The sequence below is a fragment of the Felis catus genome, chromosome B1 (genome assembly GCF_018350175.1).
Source record: "Felis catus isolate Fca126 chromosome B1, F.catus_Fca126_mat1.0, whole genome shotgun sequence".
NCBI lineage: Eukaryota > Metazoa > Chordata > Mammalia > Carnivora > Felidae > Felis > Felis catus.
In genome coordinates, this window is record NC_058371.1 from 14,803,314 (window position 1) to 14,824,532 (window position 21,219).

At 44.1% G+C, this 21,219-nt stretch overlaps 1 protein-coding gene across 1 annotated transcript in view; it reads left to right on the forward strand.

Annotated features, from left to right (window-relative positions):
- The first annotated feature begins 14,422 nt into the window (after positions 1-14,422).
- The window catches only part of STOX2 (storkhead box 2), a 226,266-nt gene continuing 219,469 nt past the window's right edge, over positions 14,423-21,219 (forward strand). The window contains exon 1 of the mRNA XM_045055208.1: positions 14,423-14,631. The gene's annotated coding sequence lies outside the window, so the exon portion shown is untranslated. The remainder of the gene's footprint in view (positions 14,632-21,219) is intronic.

Below are 21,219 nucleotides of genomic sequence, written 5' to 3' on the forward strand. Positions count from 1 at the left end.
TGAGGGAGAACAGGACAGAGTACCAGTGAGGGGGTGGGCAGAGAAAGAGGGAGAATCCAAAGCAGACTCAAGGCTCTGAGCTGTCAGCACAGAGCCTGACGTGGGGCTCGAACTCACGGACTGGGAGATCATGACCTGAGCCGAAGTTGGACGCTTAACTAACTGAGTGAGCCAGGTGCCCCACATCTTTTCTTTTAAAAAAAAACAAAACAAAACAAAGTTTATTTATTTTGAGAGGGAGAGAGAGAGAGAGAGGGAAAGAGAGCGAGAGTGGGGGAGGTGCAGAGAGAGAGGAAGAGAGAGAATCTCCACACTGACAGTGTGGAGCCCCATGTGGGCTCTATCTCACTAAACTGTGAGATCATGACCTGAACCAAAATGAAGAGTCAGATGCTTAGCTCACTGAGCCACAGGTGTCCCTGAGCATCTTTTCATGTGTCTGTTGGTCATTTTTACATCTTCTTTGGGAAAATATCGATTGAAATCATTTGCCTTTTTAAAAAATTGAGGTATAATTGACATGCAACATTGTATTAGTTTCAGATGTACTATATACACCCTTTTTTAACTGAAATTTTTATTGAGGTAACTGTAGATTCATGGGCCGATGTAAGAAAAAATTCAGAGAGACTCTACACTTGCCCAGTTTCTCCCACTGGTAACGTATCGTAGGATATCACGACCAGGATATTGACATCGATATAATCTACCAATCTTACTCAGATTTCTCATTTTGTTTGTACTCGTGTGTGTGCATGCGCGTGCACATGTGCTTGGTTCTATGCATTTTTGTCATCGGTGAAGGTTTGAGTGCCCACCACCACCGTCAGAATCAGAACATGATGTCTCGTGTGGTTCTTTATAACCATGGCAACTGCTAACCTGCTCTCCATTTGTACAATTTGTTATATCAAGAATGTCACATCATGGAATCCTAGAGTATGTGACCTTTGGAGATTGGCCTTTTTTTCACTTCGCATAATTCTCTGGAAATTCATCCAAGCTGCTGCGTGGATCAGCGGTTCCTGTTGAAGGACATTGAGCTGTTGTGTTTTTCACTATTGTGAAGAAAGCCTCTGCAAGCGTTTATGTACAAATGTTCGTGTGACTTGAGTTTTCATTGCTCCGACATAAAAGCCCAAGAGTGCCGTTGCCGGGCTGTGTGGTAACCGTGTTTACATTTATAAGAAACCGCCACACTGTTTCCCAGGGTGCCTGTACCATTTTGTGTTTCCACCAGCAATATAGGAGTGATAACAATTTCTCTGCATCCTCATCAGCATTGATGTTGTCCCTCTTTTAAATTTTCGCCGTTCCGATGGGTGTATAATGGTAGCTTATTGTGGTTTTAATTTGCATTTTCCTGATGGTTAATGATGTCGAACATCTTTTCATGTGCTTCCTTGATACCTGTATGTCCTCTCCGGTGAAATATCTCTTTATGTCTTTTGCTGGTTTTCTAATTGAGCTGCTTATGTTTTTGCCATCGAAATTTGAAGGTTATTTATGTACTCTGAATACACATTCCTTATCAGATGCATGATTTGCAAATATTTTCTCCCAGTGTATGGGTTGCTTTTTATTTTCGTGATAGTATCTTTTGATGTACACAAGCTTTTAATTTTCATTAAGTCCAATTTCTCATTAAAAAAAAAATTGCATGTGTTTCTGGTGTCGTAGGTAGGAAGTCATGGCCTAACCCAAGATCATGAAGATTCATTCCCATTCCTTGTAGGATGTTTACAGTTTTAGCTCTTACATTTCAGTCTGTGATAATTTTTTTTTAATTTTTTTTTAATATTTATTTTTGAGACAGAGAGAGACAGAGCATGAACGGGGAGGGTCAGAGAGAGGGAGACACAGAATCTGAAACAGGCTCCAGGCTCTGAGCTGTCCGCACAGAGCCCAACGCGGGGCTCGAACTCACAGACTGTGAGATCACGACCCGAGCCGAAGTCGGCCGCTTAACCGACCAAGCCACCCAGGCTCCCTGAGAATGAGATTATCTTAAGCAGGCTCCATGCCCAATGTGGAGTCTGACATGGGGTTCAATCCCAGAGCCCTGGGATCATGACCTGAGCCAAAATCAAGAGTCAAACACTCAACCGGCTGAGCCACACAGGTGCCCCAAGGATAGTTCTTTCTTATTGCTTTTTTTTTTTTTTTTTTTTTTTGCATGCTTACTGAAAACCAGTTAACTATAAATGTAAGGCATTTATTTCTGGGCTCTCAATTCTTTTTCATTGATCTACATGCCTGTCCATATGCTAGTACCATACTGTCTTGATTACTATAGTATATCTCTTTATTTTGATAAATACACAGTTATGATCTCCTGTAGAACCTTTTGATCCCTTGGCATTATACCTGAGGACATTCAGAGACAGGCCCTTGCTCCCAGCCTTCCCTTCCCCCTTCTCTTTACACTCCCATCTCTGTCTCATAGTGCTGGAAGTCTCCTGTGCACATGTTCAGATGCCCCAACCCTCACACGTAGTACTAGGTTCTGTTTCTGTGCTGCCTGTCCATTGTGGAACACCATCAGCTCCTAGAGGCCTCTCTCTCATTCTTGCACATGGGCTTGCTTATCTTAGAGCTCACCATGATGCACTGAAGTCTCCCTGACCTTCCTTTCTGCTATATCTTTCTCCTGCCTTTCTCTTCACCTTTGGCTGTAAGGAAACTCTGCTTGTAAGGGCTCATATGATTGTGCATGGTTCACTCAGATAAACTAGGGTAATCTTCCTATTTGCAGGTCAGCTGGTTAGCAATCTTAATTACATCCTCAAAGCCCCTTTTGCTATGTAATGTAACATATTCATGGCTTCTGGTAATTAGGACGTGGACATCTTTGGAAGGCCATTATTCAGTCTATCGCATGGGGGTTAGAATTATTAAGTTATTGCTATGGTTTTGATGGTCTGAAAATATTTTTAGTTCACCTTCACTTTGTAAGAGTGTTGTCACTGACTATAAAATTGCAGGTCAACAGTTATTTTCCTTCTGTATTTAAAGAGGAATCACTCCATTGTCTTCTAGATTCCATCATTTCTACTGAGAAGTCAGCTGTTGATCTCATTATTACGCTTTTGAAGATAATGTGCTTTCTTTTCCTTTGGCTTCTTTTAGGGTATTGTTTTTGTCTTTGGTTTCCAGCAGTTTTATTTTGATATGCCTGTGTGTGATTTTCTTTGTGTTTATTTTGCTTTAGCTTCTGAAGTCTGTGAGATGATGTTACACATTAGTTTTGGAAAATTCTTTGTTGTCTCTTCAAATATTTCTTCCGTCCCATTCTTTCTTTCTAATCGAATTCGAATTATACACATAATTAAAATTTTCCAGTATATCCTGCATATTTCTGTGCTCCTCATTCTTGTTTTCCTTTGTGCTTTAAAACATATATTTCCTGTGGACCTATTTTTCGTTCGCCAATTCTTTCTTGTACTATATATTGTTCATAGAGCCATGTATTCAGTTTTAATTTTGGTGATTGTACTTTCCATTTTAGAGTTTCACTGATGTTTTTACATCTATTTTTTTTATTTTTTTTAACGTTTATTTATTTTTGAGACAGAGAGAGAGCATGAACAGGGGAGGTGCAGAGAGAGAGGGAGACAAAGAATCTGAAACAGGCTCCAGGCTCTGAGCTGTCAGCACAGAGCCCGACGCGGGGCTCGAACTCATGGACCGTGAGATCATGACCTGAGCCGAAGTCAGATGCTTAACCGACCAAGCCACCCAGGCGCCCCTTCACTGATGTTTTTAAAAAAGATTTCCGTTCTGGGGTAAAATCCTCTAATGGTTTATTTTTCTCCATCTTTTCCTCTATTTTCTTGAACATATTAGTTATTTTAAAAATTCTTGTCTACTGTGGGTCTGTTTCTAGTACATATATTTCTTCCATAAGGACTCAGTAGAGTTGTTTTCCTTGGCATGCCTTGTAATTTTTAAATAAATAGAGTGTGTGTGTGTGTGTGTGTGTGTGCACGTGTGTGTGTGTGTGTGTGTGTTTCAAATATCATCTTCTTCCAGAGAGAGTTCACCTTTTTCCTTGCTAAGTAGATAGACTGGGGGCTGATCACATTAGTTCAATAAGGGACTAAAGTGGACCATAGTCTGGGTTGCAGTTTGGGCACAGCTCAGTTTACATTTGGTTCACCCTCTTCACATCCTGATGTCTCCTAAGGCTTTCAGCTGACAGCTTGTTGTGTGTGCTGGGACTCCTCCCCCTGGCAGATCAGGAACTCCAGTCTTTGTCTCATCGTTACAATGAGGTTGCCAAAAGCTTTACTTTACTTTTCTGAGGGTTTCAGCCCAGCTTTTCTTTGTCCCATCCTTTGCGGCTATCTTGAAGAGAAAACTTCCTCATTTGAGGCCTTTCAATTATGTCACTGAAGCTGCATAAAACTGCCGTAAGTCTGTTGGCTTCTCCATCAACCAGAAGCAGCTCTTTCATCAGGCAAAGACTGGGTTTTCGGCTTATTGCTTGCACCCAGGGATTGAATTAACCAGTTTCCTTTGGGGAAAGTGGCTGCAAAAAGATCAGCTCCCTGCTTTACGGGTTTCCCCTCCGAAATGTTATTACTTTCTTTCCTTCTTGCTTCAGCAACTATGTGATGCATTTAAGCAATGTTTGTATTAAAAATTTTTTTAAATTTTTTTAATGTTTATTTTTGAGAGAGAGAGAGAGAGAGGAGCAGAGAGAGAGGGAGACACAGAATCTGAAGCAGGCTCCAGGCCATGAGCTGTCAGCACAGAGCCCAAAGTGGCGCTCGAACTCACAAACCATGAGGTCATGATCTGAGCTAAAGTCAGATGTGTAACTGACTGAGCCACCCAGGTGCCCCAGTGTTTGTATTTTATATAGCTTTTCTAGGTTTCTGGAAAAATCACTGGTCTAAGTAAGCAACTCCATCCTACTTGGAAGCATAATGTCAGTGCTAGAGGTGGTATTTTTGATACACATCACTTTAAATGCTTGCACTAAGGTTTAGAATAGGTAGTGTGCTCCATTGCCAGAAATGGAAGGTCTAAAATGCACTTTTTCCTTTTTAATCAATATGTTTTCTATTAAAATATGTCTTTGTTGCATGTATATATTTAATTCTTTTTTAAAAAATGTTTATTTATTTTGAAAGAGAGATTGTGTGCGTGCATGAGCGAGGAAGGGGCAGAGAGAGAATCCCAAACAGGCTCCACGCTGTCAGCACAGAGCCCGCCGTGCGGCTCAATCTCATGAACCTTGAGATCATGATCTGAGCTGAAATCAAGAGTCAGACACTTAACTGAGCCACCCAGGCGCCCCTGTATGTATTTAATTATGATACGAAATACAATATTTAGACATGAAATGTTTATGTAGTTGCTTTTCCAAATTATATTTATACCTTTTAAAGTATTTAAGTAGGATAAATAGGACGAATTGAAAGTGGTGAGCTGAAAAGACACCAGGGTTTGCACCAACTGTCGCAGGTGGTAGACAGTTCTCGTTGCTGTGCCACTTACCTTGTGCTTCTAAATTATCAAAACAACCCCCATTCAGAGTATAAAGGAAATGGGAACAAATTGCAAATAAAACTACTATTTTTTGCAAGAGAAGGTATTTATAGTTTTTCATCTGCAATACATGGGTTAAATATTTAGAAGTTAATAACTTTATCTTGAATCATTAAGAGTAACCAACTACATTAAATATCTTTTCTAAACCCTTTGGTTAGTCACATTTCTAAAGTAATTATGTGTAAAAACAGCCTAAGAACCTAATTCCATTTATAATTGAATGCCCAAGATACATGTTTTGAAGTTCCACTTTTTGACAATTACAACATGAATTAGATCATTAAGCTTTCTCTTGTGAATGCCTGTGTTTCTGCCTTTTAAAATGTTTTGATATCTGCATGTTTCAGATAGCAGTTATCTGATTAACTATAGCATTTTCCTAAAACCGTCTATTTTTAGTCGGCCCTTCTCTTGCCTTTGGAGACCTGCCATCTGCAGTGATCTCAGAGGAGGGAGGGAGGGCCTGTTTACTGGAGAGTACGTACTTTGGGTGACATGGCAGGGTCCTGGCAGGTTATAATTTCCACTGTTGGAGATCTCAGACACTGAGCACTTCCTTATTTGGAGGAGACATAGTCAAGGGTAGAACTTGGCAATTACATTAAAAAAAAAATCAACAGATAAGGAACTTACTGCATTCTAGTGAGTAGGAGAAAATATACAAAAATTGTGTTTGCTTTATCATGTTGCTTTATTATTGATATTAGCTTTTGTCATTTAATGAAATATCAACAAAGTGTTCTATATGTTCATCTATATACTTATAAAATTAATGACACTATAATATGTATTATAGTAGTACTTTGCCAAGTTTTTTTTTTCTCCCACACAACAGCTTTTGTGGGAAATGCCATTTATATGAGGGTGACAGCCCCATGGGAAAGCTAGTGAAATGCACAAATTCTGGCAAAGTATTTGTAACTCCACTCTTTTCTTTCCCTATGTAAGGAAGCCTAGTTATTTGCAAAGGGATGAGAGTAAACTTATTGTTGGAGGAACTTTGAATCTACCCTAACTTAAAAACAAATAGAAAGGAATCAACCCCAAACTGATACTCTGTTGTTAATAACCATTTTCTAGGACGCATCTCCCAGTGATGGAAACTCACTAGGAGATCATATCCCTTAGTTTGGAAAGAGTGTGCGTAAATACATCAACACCATACAGTAAATACTTCCCTTCCAGGTGTTAGCTCAGTATTTTCAAGCTTCATACCTAATGTATGAAATCTTATTCTCAACGTCACCCACTTAATGAACTTCCCCTTCATTTTATCTTCCTCCCTCTTTTCTGCTCACATTGATATGTACATGTTTCTACCATTGCACCAATAAGGCATAATTTCATTTTAGGGAGATTATTTGTTTCCTCTTATAAACTATGAGAACTCCCCCCTCCCCCAAATAAAGACTAGGTCATATTTATCTAGTACTCAGCACACTGCCTAGAATACAATAGTTGCTTGCTATATGATTGTTAATGAACGGGAACAAGATTTAGTAACTCTCAATCACTCAGAGTTAAAGCCTGAGGCATGCATGGTAATGATGTGGACATCTAGTATTATAAAACACTTCATGAAAAAAGGAAACACACTAATTTTGTGTGGCTGATGGAATTTTTGTTCAAATAAAAATGATTTTAGCATGAAATTTAGGGAATATTGAATTGGGTTTACAATAATAGGCAGGAAGATCGTAAAATAATGGGGGAAAATACATTACTCTAGACTGGTTTCTACTCTTTTTTTTAATGTTTATTTATTTTTGAGACAGAGAGAGACAGAGCATGAATAGGGGAGGGTCAGAGAGAGAGGGAGACACAGAATCTGAAGCAGGCTCCAGGCTCTGAGCTGTCAGCACAGAGTCCGACGTGGGACTTGAACTCATAGACTGTGAGATCATGACCTGAGCCGAAGTCAGACGCTCAACTGACTGAGCCACCCAGGCACCCCTAGACTGGTTTCTACTCTTAATTGCTGCCCTGCACAGCTATAGGAATTGAACATGAATTAATAATTAATAGAAACATAAGACAGAGAAAAAAATATTTTGTACACTGCTCTTTGAAAATTGGTTTTGATTAGGATGGGCTTCTGCCACTGTAATTGAGATGCCATGGCTGATGTCATATGAAAGCCACAGTATAGAGGGGTCATGGCTGGGTGATTGTCAACAAAGCATTATTCGGAAGCATCTCAAGAACCATCTAGATGGACCATCTTAACTTTTAGGTCATATGAGTCTCTCAGTTATGGTGGCAATAATAAATTTTGTCCTAGAACAGATTAATTCTTTGGGGGAAAACTGAGTGAGGAATCAGAGGAGCATCTAGGAGCACTTTGAGTCATTTTGAAAAGGTGTTGCAGGCAATGAAAAAGTATTCCCTATAGGGAAGATCATTATAGGTCTTGAAGTAAGGTATAGGTCAGGTAAGAATCTTTGGTAGGTTGTTGGGAGAAGTGAAGTATCTGTGATACTTTTGCAGTCTTTTCAATCTCAAATTAATTCTAAACCACAAATATAGCCAATATCCTCAAGCAAGTGATTCACACGTGTGTGGCTACAGTAACAAGATGATCGCTAAACTCTTTGCAGAAGAGTGGAGGGGACCTTATAGTATAGTTGTCAAGAGCACAGATGCTGGAACCAGACTGCCTGGATTTGAATCCTGGCTTGATGACTTGGCAACTGAGCCCTTGACTGTGTTGCTTAACATCTCTGTGGATCAGTTTCTTATCTATAAAAATAGAGTAACAACAGTATTTACCCCACCCGGTCATTGTGTGGACTAAATGAATGAATATACATAAAGTGCTTAGCATGGTAAATGATACATAGGAAGCACCATATAAATGTTAGTTATTTTTGTTATTAATCTAGGATAAGCAGTTACAGACATGTAATTCAGGGCATCAATGATCAATGTATGTTCTTCTTTCCAGCTAGTAGGTAAGCATGTAGCCATAAGGGTCAAACAAAATCATTAATACTGCATAAATGGTGTGATACAATTAAGGATGTAGGTTGATTACCCTTGAAAGAACTTTTAGGAAGCTTTTTTTTCTTTTTAAGTTTATTTATTTATTTATTTTTTTAGTAATCTCAATACCCAATGTGGGGCTTGAACGCATGACTCTGAGATCAAGAGTCACATGCTAGCTAGCCAGGTGCCCCTCGTTTTAAAAAGTTTGTTTGTTTGTTTGTTTGTTTGTTTATGAGGCTTTATTAGAACAGGTGATTACTGCATGGTTATAGAAGCTCTGTGGAAATTCTGGACTCCTAGTGCAGCAAGATTTTAAGTGTTTTGTGCAGATGCCATGGTTTCTGACACATTCATTAATTGGTGCCTTAAATTATTAGTCTAAATCCAACTACAACACTTGTGACATAAACATAACATAGCAGGACTTCCTTTTTCTTTATACAAGTTGACTTTCCATAGATACCACACTCAGGATGTCATTGAAATATTATTTCCTGCCTGGAGTCTTATACATTTGAATTCCATAAGAAGTATGCAAAAGCATTTGCAGGAGCCAACAGTGGCCCAATTATCTATTGCTTTGTAACCAATTACCTCAAAACTTGGTGATGAAAAGTGGCTGCCATTTTATTATGCTCACAATTCTGTGGGTCAGGCATCGGGCAGGGCTCAGTGGGGATGTCCCCACCCCCCCACCCCGCCCCCGCCCGCTACACTAAGTTGGAGGCTTCGGTTGGGATGACTTAAATACCCAGAGATGTCTCTATTGGGGTCCCGGTTCTTCTAGATTTGGTGTCTGCTGGGGATAGAATGTCTCCTTTACTCACATGTCTGGTGCCTATGCTGGCAAAAATGGCAGGGAGTTGGTTGGCTCCTCTCTCTCTCTCTCTCTCCATACTCTCTTCGTGTGGCTAGCTTGAACGTCCTCACAACATGATGACCTCAGGGGAGTTGCACTTGTTACATGGTGCCTGGCTTCCAAGAGGCAGGAGTGAGAACCATGAGGCCAATAACACCTAGGACCAGAAGTGGCACAGCGTCAGTTCAGCTCTGTTCTATTGGTCAAAGCAATCACGGCCTGGCCAGAGTCCAGGAGGTAGAGAGAGAGAGAGAGAGAGAGAGAGAGAGAGAGAGAGAGAGAGACTCTATCTTGTGATGAGGGAGTGGCCAAGTTATATTCCAGAAATGCACATACACGGGTACTATTGTGCAGCCATCTTTAGGCAACACTATCTGCCACCAACAGAAATTCCAAAGCAAAGGCCCTCAGACTGGAATGCACCTCCCTGAGTGATGATTGTCTGAGCTTCTGTTAATCCCAGGGGACAATCAGCAATTGATAAGCCTGGACAAGAGAACGTTTAGCAAAGCCCACTTTCCGCATAGGAATGGCAAGCAATGAGAAGAAATGCTGACAGAGAATTCATTCACAGGGCTCTTTCATCCTGCCCCAAATGCCACTCGATCTCGAACTTTAGGATGGAGACAACTGAGGCAAGTGTTCCCCCCCTGTTATTGGAGTTGGGGTTTTTATTTGATTAGTACTCAAAGCATTCTTCATTGTTTTTCTTGAGTGTTTTCAAGTAAATTGGTGCAAGAATTTCTTCTGAATGAAGTAACACTGTCTCTCTCATGGGTTCTTAGTTCCCTTGGAGGCTGCAGTGAATGCTGAAGAAGCATGGGTTCTGGAGTCATATAGATCTGGTTCGAATTTGGGGTTCATCAGCTATTAGTTGTTTGACTTTGGGCAAATGACTTCACATCTGTGAACTTTTCTCATTGGAAACACTGAAATAATCATTGTTCCTCCTTATTGAATTTTGTAAGAACGAGGCATTTGATCAATGTTGAGCACCTTTCCTTGGAAAATAACCAGGAAATCTTCATGCTATTTGGGTCAATACAAAGGTCCTGAATAGTGAATCTAGGGAAGGAAACAGTTGCTTGCCTAGCAACAGCTGCACCTTCCTTTGTGATGACATACACAAGTGCCCCTTTGCAGGGGATAGAAGGCACAGCACCACATTTCTGGAGACATGACAGATGTGATCATGGCACTCTTGGCAAGGCGGGCTCCTTCTCAGCTTTTGGGCCAGAGTAATCCCTGCCTCTGCCGAGAGGCCTCCCCTACCTGTCCTGTCTGGTGTAGTGCTCCCTGTTTCTATCACTACACCTGTGTGACACTTTCAAGACTTAATCTCACGCTGTAATTATACTTGTAGTTGTTACTTGGGTATTGCTTCCCCTATCTCAGTCTTTTTCCCCTCGATTGGTTTTTAGTTCATCTTCAGAATGGCATTTGCAGGAATGTTCACTTCATCTCTGTCTTAGCTCCCTGCTGCTGAAGCAGCTAGGGATTGGGGGCCACAAGAAGAGAGACTGGGGCTTGGGAGGGGGGCAAAGAGAGAGGAAGAGTGAGGAAGAAAAGAAGGCTGTATTCATGGATGGATTTTGGCAGAGTGTCCTGGAGCGAAAACAATTGAGTTCATGAATAACTGGGAATTGAGGATTATTGAAAATGAAAATATGTTTGATTACTTATCTAAAACCTATTATTGCCATTATAACTATCTTCTGAAAAAAAAGCACAATAATATCACCACATATAAAAAAGTTACTAGCACATTGCCTGGCATTTTGTGAATAATCATAAATGGCAATAATGACCTTAATGAGGTTGATATTCAGGTGATAGTGGTAAGAATTGATTAGGTAGCTCCTCATATTAATTCCACTGAGTTCTGATGGTATATACTCTCACGTGGGCTTTACCTGTTCAGAAGATCAATACTATCTGTGAGTGAGTGTGTGTGTGTGTGTGTGTGTGTGTGTGTGTGTGTATGTATGGAAAGAGCTTGCTATCTGTATGTGAGAGAGAGCATTTATATTAGAAGTTGCTCTTTTGTCACATTATTACAAACGTTGTAAACATGGAACTTTTCATTGGTTCATTTTAATATGGTAGACAGACTCTAAGATGATCTCAAATGATCCCTACCTGCTGGTCTTCATACCTTTTTGTAATCCTCTGCCTTTGAGTTGGAGTTTGGCTTTAGTGAATCACTTCTAGCAAATAGAATGCAACAGACATGATGGGATGTCACCTCTGAGATCAGATTGGGATTTCAGACTTGGGTGATCTAAAGGAAGCAGCCTTATGTAGATGCTGATACTGGAGTGGGTCTCCAGAGAGTGAGGAACTGAGGCCAGTCCAACCATGCTCAAGGAACTGAACCCTGCCAGCAACTATGTGAGTGAGCTTGGCAGTGATCCACACCCAGCTGAGCCTTCAGATGAGACTATAGCCCTGGCTTGACTGTAACTTTATCAGACACCTTGAGCTAGAGGCATTCAGTTGGACTGTGCCTAGATTCCTGACCCACAGAAAGTGTTTCTTTTAGATTTTTAAAAACATGTTTATTTGTTTTGAGAGAGAGAGAGAGAGAGAGAGAGAGAGAGAGAGAGAGAGAACATGCATGTGGGGGAAGGGACAGAGAGGGAGAGAGAGTCCCAAGCAGGCTCTGCACTGGCAGCACAGAACTGGATGCGGGCTCAGTCTCACAAACTGTGAGATCACAACCTGAGCCGAAATCAAGAGTCGGATGCTCAACTGACTGAGCCACCCAGGTGCCCTGTGTTTCTTGTTTTAAGCTACTCAGTTTGGGGGTATTTTGTTATGCCACAATAGATACCTAATACAGATGTCAAATGCCATTTATTCAAGAGGCACCATTGAAGGACTTTTCTGGAAAATGTTACCTGCCGGTGGCTGATCAGTTTAATGGAACACATGTAAAAGCATAGGACACAGATTGTCTAGGTGTCGATTCCAGTTCTACCACTTCATGACTGGGGAACCCTAGACAAATGACTTACATTCTTTTTGCCTTAGTTTCCTCATCTATAAAATGGGGACGGTCATATCTAACTCAAAGGGCTGTTGTAAGGATTGAAGACCTTTGCATACTCTAAGCACTGAATTAATTTTACTCTATTATTATTACCAAGGGGGACTGCTGCCCACAGAAGACCATTACCCCTGCCTGGAACTACATGTCGAAAGAGTATGTCCATAGAACTTATCCAGACATCTCAGCGCTGAACTCCTAAACCTTGCGTTTGGGAAAAGGGGCTTTCTTTTTGCAGATGGAAAAAGTCTTACTTTTTTTGTCTTACTCTTGACTAAAACATGGCCCTAAGACCTTCGAGCCTAGATAAGAGTAGCAGAAGATGGAAAGCCTGTTATTTCAAAGCTTCAAGCAATCTTTCAAGAGTTAGCTATTTGGATATGCTATTCCTTTGTATATTCTAGGAAACATTCTTTATTCTGGGAAAATCATTCACTCAGAGCATTAACTCCTAATGCTTCTTCTGATAGTCATCTGTCTAGAAAAATGACAATATAATTTTTTCTCAATGGAAAATAAGCAAAACACAATTTTACACAAAAACAACCTTAATGAAAGTTTTCTTTTTCTTTTTTTAAGCATAATTGTTATCTTTTCTAGTAATATCTGTATCCTCTTCGTGGATGGATTTTTGTGTAGATAACACCGGGAATTACTGGGTTTCTTCTGTAGCAGGCCCACAGTACTTGATGGAGATATGACAGGAGAGTTCCAGAAGAGTTTTGGAGGAGGGACTGATGACACGTTTTCGTGGTTGACTAACTTTTTAAAAAAGCCACTTCCAAGGGCCCATCAACCAGTCAGCTAATCCACTTGTTACGGGGTGGGGGGGGGGGGAGGGGTGGAGCGTGGGGAGGAGCGACACAGCTCGGGAATCCTTGCCTTCCAAGTGTAGTCTTGCGTGCCGTCCCCCCTCTGAGCCCGGCCACCTAAACGCACCCCCCCCCCCCCGGCCTTCCGGGCCACCTCTAAGACCTTCCACCCCAGACTCCTGGAGATTTCTCTGGGCCGAGTCCAGCCAAGAGCGCTCCCGGGACTCGGCGAGATCTGCCCTCCTCCTCCCGCGTCTCCGCCCCCTGCCGGGGCCGCCGGGCGCCGAGGGAGGCGAGGGTGCAGCAGCTGGAAAATGAGCGGTGCCCGGAGGGTGGCCCGGAGCTGCAGGTAACGCGCGCCAGAGCTCGGGACGGAGCGGGCTCTGCGTACCCTCTCCTTCCCGGCGCGGAGACCCTGGGGCTGCGCGGGACGTCCCGGGGCGTCCCGGGGCGTCCGGGGCGTCCGGGGCGCGGGGTGGGGGGCGGCACTAACGCTCCCCGCCTGTCGCACAGCGACGTTCCGGCGGCTGTTCCCGGGAGCGGCGGGAGGCGGCGGCGGCGGTGAGCGGGGGCCGCGCGGCGGGCGCCCGCCGCTTCAGAAGATGGAGAAGTTTCTGCAGATCGCGCCTCACTCTCTGGCCATCGTCCTGGGCCCGGCCGAGGGGCCACCGGGGGAGAGGTCCGGGGCCGCCCAGCCTGCGCCCCCGGCCCAGCCCCGCCAGCTCGCCCGGCACCACATCGGCTACGAGATCTTCGCCGACTTCAAAGCCGAGAACATGCAGCACTTCTGGAACAAGAAGGTCACGGCCGCAGTGGCCGAGACCTTCTTCCTGGGCTGGATCGACGAGCAGGTCCTGCTGATCCAGGGCAAGGAGGAGCATCTGGAGGCGCTGCGCGAGGGCTGGACGCGCCGGGCTCTGCGGCCGCCCTCGGGCTTCCACATCCGCTGCCTCGGTGAGTCTGGCGGCCGCCCGCCCCGTCCCGCCCAGAGCCCGCGCCCGGCACCGCGACGGGGACGGCCGGTTCCCCCCGGGCGCCCCGCGCCTCCCTCCGCCTCCGCGCCCCGGCCGTGGGAGGGGCCGGCGGGCCTCCGCGAGCGCGGGATTGGGGAACTTCCTGGCACCTAAAACGGGGATTCGTACCTTTCCCCACACGCCCCCCCGCCGGCCCGCCGGAGCCTCCCTGGCGCGGGCCGCGCGCTCCAGCGGGGCGGTGCCTGGGGCCGGCCAGGTAGGCGGCGGCGCTCGGCGCGGGAGGCTCGGCGGTCGGCGGCCGCTCGCGGATCCGCCTGGCTCACCTTCTCCGCGCTGCCGGGATCGGGCCGGGGACGCGTGCTATCGAGGGAGAGAAGTCGAGAGAGGATTCAGGTAGCATCGGGTAGCCACGGGCTCTACGGCGGGAGGCGGCGGCGGGCGGTTCAGGTGCGCTGTTGTCCCCCCCACCCCCGGCCTCCGTCCCCCGACGTCCTTTCCGCCCGCGACCACTCTGCGTGTCCGCGCGGCTCCTGGCTGCTTTCGCCTCGGGGACCCGTCCCGCAGTTCTGGTGCAGGGTGGGGTCCAAGCGCCGAGGTTTGTGTGCAAGACAGAGCTGTGGATTTCGTTTTAAATATCTTGCCTCCCGTACATCTTTCCGAAGTCATTTTGTGTGTTTGAAGGGAGGAAAGGGACACGAGGAAAACGGGAAACTCTGATCCTCAACAAAAGAAGATAGTGGTGCCAGGGAAGAGAGGCCGATAGGTGACATTCGCTGCGCCCTTCCAGTGTTGCTTGACCTGCTGCTTGTTTGTTTTTTTTTTAATTGGTTTTTAAATTGCACTCCTGTATTCTTAACCCAGATTGCATCTCTTTTTAGAATATACTTCTTAGTTTTGTACCTTGGGCCCAGTGGTTAAAAACGTGTATAGTAAATAGTAGTGTTTTATGAAACGATTTAAAGAAAGAAGGCATTCTTTCTAGTACCACGGTTTAGAAATTCTTTCATGACATTTTTGGGAGGAGGTCAAAAGTTCAAACGCTAAAAGACTGTAAAGCCGCCCTTTTCGTTACCCAGTTGCTATGTCGCCTTCCTCTGAAGGATAAGCTTATACCCACTAGCGTGTCTTCCTGTATGCGTAGGGCAAATTTATAGCATTCTTCATTTACTTGTATTTTGTCTGTTTTCGCACTGCAGAAATCTTTACAAAGATTCCTTTGAATCGAGTGGACAAAAAACCAGGAAGGTTTGCATCTTGTGTGTTTTGTAACCTGTGCTAAATTTCAAAAGGTCCTTTAATTTTTTTTAATTTTTTTTTTTTTTTTACTTTAGCGAAAACCTCAATGGACTACCTGTAATTAAGCTGCCTTAGTAAAGGGGCCAAGATTAATGCCTCTGAGACTTGATCTGCTCTTGTATGTAGGACTGCAGCACATCAGGAAGCGGGGATATATGTGGTTATTTTTCATATCCTGTATAGATTATAGCACTTTAATAATTTTCTTTTGAACTTGACTTTATTCTTATTTTTTACTTTTCATTTTTGAAAATCTCAAACATGCAGAAGTAGCATATTTCAAAAACCTTATATTGAATCCCCGTGTACCTGTTATCCAGCTTTGAAATTTATCTGCACGTGGCCAATCTTATTTCATCTCTACCCTTGCCCTCCCCACCCCCATTTTGAAATCCCAGATATGGTATCAATTTCATTTGATTTGTAAATATTTCCGTTCATTTTTTTTTTTCATTTCAGCGGAATTTGTAAACTTATTGGAATTGACGATCTGTCATATTAACCAAAGAGAGCTATTTTGGCAATTTGAAAGGTTCCAAATTGCTGTAGTTTGACCGACAGTTGCCCTGGTCTGGCTGGGTAGCTGGAGCTGTCTCGAGCTGACTGGTAACTGGTGGGTGGAGCTGTTGCTTTGCTCAGCTCAGCCCTTAACTCTGTACCAGGATGGGAAGTAAAGAGACTGCCTCCTGGAACAGAAGCAGCAGGTAAGGGAGCGGGAGTGATGCCTGCTGGGATCCAAGCGGTAGCTTTCTTTTGAACTACTTTGGGGGTTCATACTTTCTACTAGAATTCCAATTGTGTTTCAGTAATGATAGTAAAATGCAGAGTAGTTGGAGAGAGTATATCTACTGTGAGAATTCTCTGTGGGAAGCTCAGTGTCTGTGGCAGGCTGCCATGTGCTTTATTGAAGGTGCAGGCAATTCCAGATTTCTTCTGCCTGTAATTCCAAAAGTATGTAAATTTCAGGGGCGAATCGGACAATGAGGAGATGACTGTGGAGTCAACAAGAAGCAGGGAACTAAGGAACTCAAAGGAAGAGTTTTGATTGGGAATACTCAAATCCATTCCTTAGAAATTACCTACTCTGGGCATGTAGAAAAAAGTTCAGACTTTGGATTTCCAGGACCCTTAAAAGGGATATGTGTGTTCAGGAAACTAGGAACGTTTCAAAATGGTGCTGTATATTTTGAGTAAGTTAAATCCCATACACGTTCATTGAGTGCGTACTAGTTCCAGTCTCCGCGTTTCTCCTGAGATTGTAAAGACTGGTGAGGCATGCTGTCATTTTGGGGGAGACTCCCACAAAACCGGGAGGTGCTTCTTTGAAAGGAGCAAGGAGTGCCTTCTGCCTGGTGAGCTGGTGGAGAGGTTTCCCAGAGATGGGACCCCCCCTCCCCCTCCCCCCCTCCCCCCCAGCTAGACCTTGTGCAGATGTGGGCCTCAAGGGGCTTGTTCAGAACAGGACAGCTTTCCCACCCAGACAAGAGCAAAGTCACCGGGTTGGGGAGCTCATGACACATTTGGAAACTGGCTGGTTTGGGTGGGTGGGGAGAGGGTTGTGTTCCGACAATGCAAAAGGACACTAGGCCGAGATCTGAAGACTTAGAAGCCGCTGGTGATTTTTGAGCAGGGAGGGGGGGACGTGATTTGGTTTTTGGTATAAGGAGAATTCTGGGGCCAGTGGGAATGGGGGAGGGGATTAGACACAGGAGCCCCACTTGAGTCCACAAACACAATTGTGGGCAGAGGTGATGGGAGCTGCAACAGAGCGTTCAGTCTCGAAGGCACATCCATGGCCAACGGTCGTTTCCTTAAGGAAGATACCATTTTAGCTGGGCTGTGTCTGGAGGGTCTTCCAGCCTTGGCTCTTACCCTGTAGGACTTGTGTGGAGCCCACACACTCCTTCTCCTGGGGCTCATGGGGTTTTCCCACCCGCCATGATCCAGCAGTCCACACCACAGGGTCTCCTGACTTCATATCTCAGGGGGCATGGGCAGTTCTCTGTCCCTGCCAGTGGTTCTTCCTGTTTCCCCAGTTTATCCTTCTGTATTCAAATGCTTAGCACCAAATACACTTTTTAGACTTTAAATCAGAACTTATATTTTATTTGTTTTTTATTTTTTTAGCGTTTATTTATTGAGAGACAGAGACAGAGCATGAGCATGGGAGGGGCAGAGAGAGGGGGAGACACAGAATCTGAAGCAGGCTTCAGGCTCTGAGCTGTCAGCACAGAGCCTGACGCGGGGCTTGGAACTCATGAACTGTGAGATCATGACCTGAGCCAAAGTAGGATGCTTAACTGACCGAGCCACCCAGGCGCCCCAGAACTTATATTTTAATTATAAAATGGTTTAGAACTTAATGGGCATTGAGATTTTATTCTATTTCAGTATCTTTATTGGTTTTCCCAAAAGGAGTTACTTTCTTAAAGTGGTTTCTCCCAGGAGTAAAATTTTAAGACATAATTTTTTTTTTTTTTTAATGCCTTCTCTTGGGACAAAATGGGAACCCTCTTACACTGTTGGTGGGAATACAAACTGGTGCAGCTGCTCTGGAAAACTGTGTGCAGGTTCCTCAAAAAATTAAAAATATAATTACCCTATGACCCAGCAATAGCACTACTAGGAATTTATCCAAAGGATACAGGAGTGCTGATGCATACGGGCACTTGTACCCCAATGTTTATAGCAGCACTATCAACAATAGTCCAATTATGGAGAGAGCTCAAATGCCCATGAACTGATGCATGGATAAAGATATCGTTTATATATCCAATGGAATACTACTTGGCAATGAGAAAGAATGAAATCCTGCCATTTGCAACAACATGGATGGAACTGGAGGGTATTATGCTAAGTGAAATAAGTCAGTCAGAGAAAGACAGATATCAGATGCTTTCACTCATGTGTGGAATTTGAGAAACTTAACAGAAGACCGTGGGAGAAGGGAAGGGGAAAAAACAGTTTCAGAGAGGGAGGCAAACCCGTAAGAGACTCTTAAATACAGAGAACAAACTGAGGGTTGATGGGGGCGGGGAGGAGAAAATGGGTGAAGGGCAGTGAGAGCACTTGTTGGGGTGAACACCAGGTGTTGTATGTAAGCGATGAATCATGGGAATTTACTCCTGAAGCCAAGAGCACGCTGTATTCACTGTATGTTAGCCAACTTGACAATAAATTGTATTTAAAAAAAGTGTCTTCTGGGTATCTGGCTGGCTCAATTGGTAGAGCATGCGACTTCTGATCTTGCAGTCGTGAGTTTGAGCCCCACGTTGGGGGTAGAGTTTATTTAGAAACAAAACCAAAGAAATGGAAAAACCCAACCAAAGCAGAAAAATATACTCTCCAAAACAATTTGTATATGCTCCTCCAAAGGTTGATTTATTTAAGTCAACTTCGAATAACATTCCTAGAAGGAGGATTGGGATTGATTAATGAGGGTTAGGAAGCTTTCTGAATGAGAGATACTGATTCATTCAATGACCGGAAGCCTGCTGTGTTGTAGGATTTGTTCTGGGAGCTGAAGTGGAGGTTCCATTCTCGTGAGGCAACAAGTATTTCAAAAATTAAACAAAGAAAAAAGAATTTCAGATTGTTGCAAGTGCTGTAAAAGTTATGCAGGAGATAGGATAAAGGGTGATGAGGAGAAATGGGATAATAATTGACATCTATTGATCATTTATTATTTTCTAAGTACTTTATTTTTATTTTTTTTTAATGTTTTTATTTATTTTTGAGACAGAGAGAGACAGAGCATGAGCAGGGGAGGGGCAGAGAGAGAGGGAGACACAGATTCCGAAGCAGGCTCCAGGCTCTGAGCTGTCCGCACAGAGCCCGATGCGGGACTCGAACTCACGGACTGTGAGATCATGACCTGAGCTGAAGTTGAACGCTTAACTGACTGAGCCACCCAGGCGCCCCAGTACTTTATTTTTATTAACTAATCTTTTTTTTTAATTGAAGTATAGTCAACACGCAATGTTACATTAGTCTCGAGTGTACAACATGGTGATTTGACAAGTCTATACGCTTTGCTATGCGCATCACAAACGTAGCTATGATCTCTCACCACACAACACTCACCATACCATTGGCTGTATTCCCTGTGACGTACTTTTCATCCCCGCGATTTACTCATTCCTCGCCTGCAAGCCTGTGTCTCTCTCTCCCCTCCATCCCTTTTGCTCATCCCCCACCCCCTCCCCTCTGGCAACCATTATTTGTTCTCTGTATTCATGGACCCCCTTCTGCTTTTTGTTTGTTTGTTTGTTTTGTTGTTTAGGTTCCACATGTAAGTGAAATCCTATAGTATTTTGCTTTTTCTGTCTTATTTCACTTAGCATTTTATTAACTAATCTTTAAGATAATTATCCTCTTTAGGTATCATTATTTTACCCATTTTACAAATGAAAGAAGTGAGGGACAGAAAGGCAAGTACTTCTCCAAGGACACCTAGTTCCTAAGCAAAAGAGCTAGGATCTGGGTCCAGACAGTGGGTTTTCTTTAAAAAACATTGTTTTTAATGTTAATTTACTTTTGAGAGAGAGAGAGAGGACTGAGTGTGAATGGGGGAGGGGCAGAGAGAGAGGGAGACACAGATTCCAAAGCAGGCTCCAGGCCCTGAGCTGTCAGCGCAAAGCCCGACACGGGGCTCAAACCCACGAACCGTGAGATCATGAGCTGAGCCAAAGTCGGACGCTTAACGGACTGAGCCACCCAGGCACCCTTAGACAGTGGGTTTTCTTTCCTTTCCTTTCGTTTCCTTCTCTTTCCTCCCCTCCCCTCCCTTCCCTTCGGTCAGGTTTTCGTGACCAAAATTTCCTTCCCAGCCCCCAATACACACACCTCCCAACAATTTAGGGGCCAGGTGGCCTAGTTGCAACTGGTTTGGTTGGCAGTGGCTACGTTCTTTTCTCTTAAACACAACGGAAGAGAGAAATCAGTGCCAGGGTCCAGGATGTTGCATCGGAGCATCACGTTTGAGCTCCCTTTGGGCCCAACAGGTGGGTTCGTTACTTTGTGTGCCTAATACTCTTTCCGCAGGGCTTATGCAAAGCAGGGCACATTCTTCGCTTTGGGCCCCGAAGCTAGCGCCCCTCCCACCGGTGTCTTGAGTGCCTGCCTGTCAAACATCTTGTTTCACGTCCGCTTGACTGATGATCAGTCTGCCAGCGACAATGGAGGGGCAGATGGAAATCTGCTTGACGTGTTGGCGGAACGGAAAGAGCCAGGGAGGTGGGGCGGGGGGCTTGTGGAGGCGGCCAAAGAAGGGAAGGTGTGACAGGAGATGAGGTCAGAGGGGCCCCAGGCCATGTGGGGCCTCCTGGGATTTTATTCTGTGGTGACGAGGCATCCCCATCCTGCAAATACGGAGGGGAGCGCAGGGTTGGGGTCTGTAGGATGTACAGAAAAGTTTCACGCCTGGGCCTCTCTCTTAGAGAACCTCACCTCTCCTGTTAAAATCTCAGGATGAAGTCTAAACAGTGAGCGATGATGTATTTCAAGTTTTATTAATTTCTGGCCAGTCATAAAAAATATTTTTATGAATTACCTCACTCTGGCTCAAGGACATTTTCAGTGAAGGTGTGTCAGTTTCATTGTAATAAAGCATTTAGAGTGAACTTCTGAGGCTCTCGGGCCTGCCGTGATAACTGAGAGGCTTGGCAGAGATTTATAGATTTCACC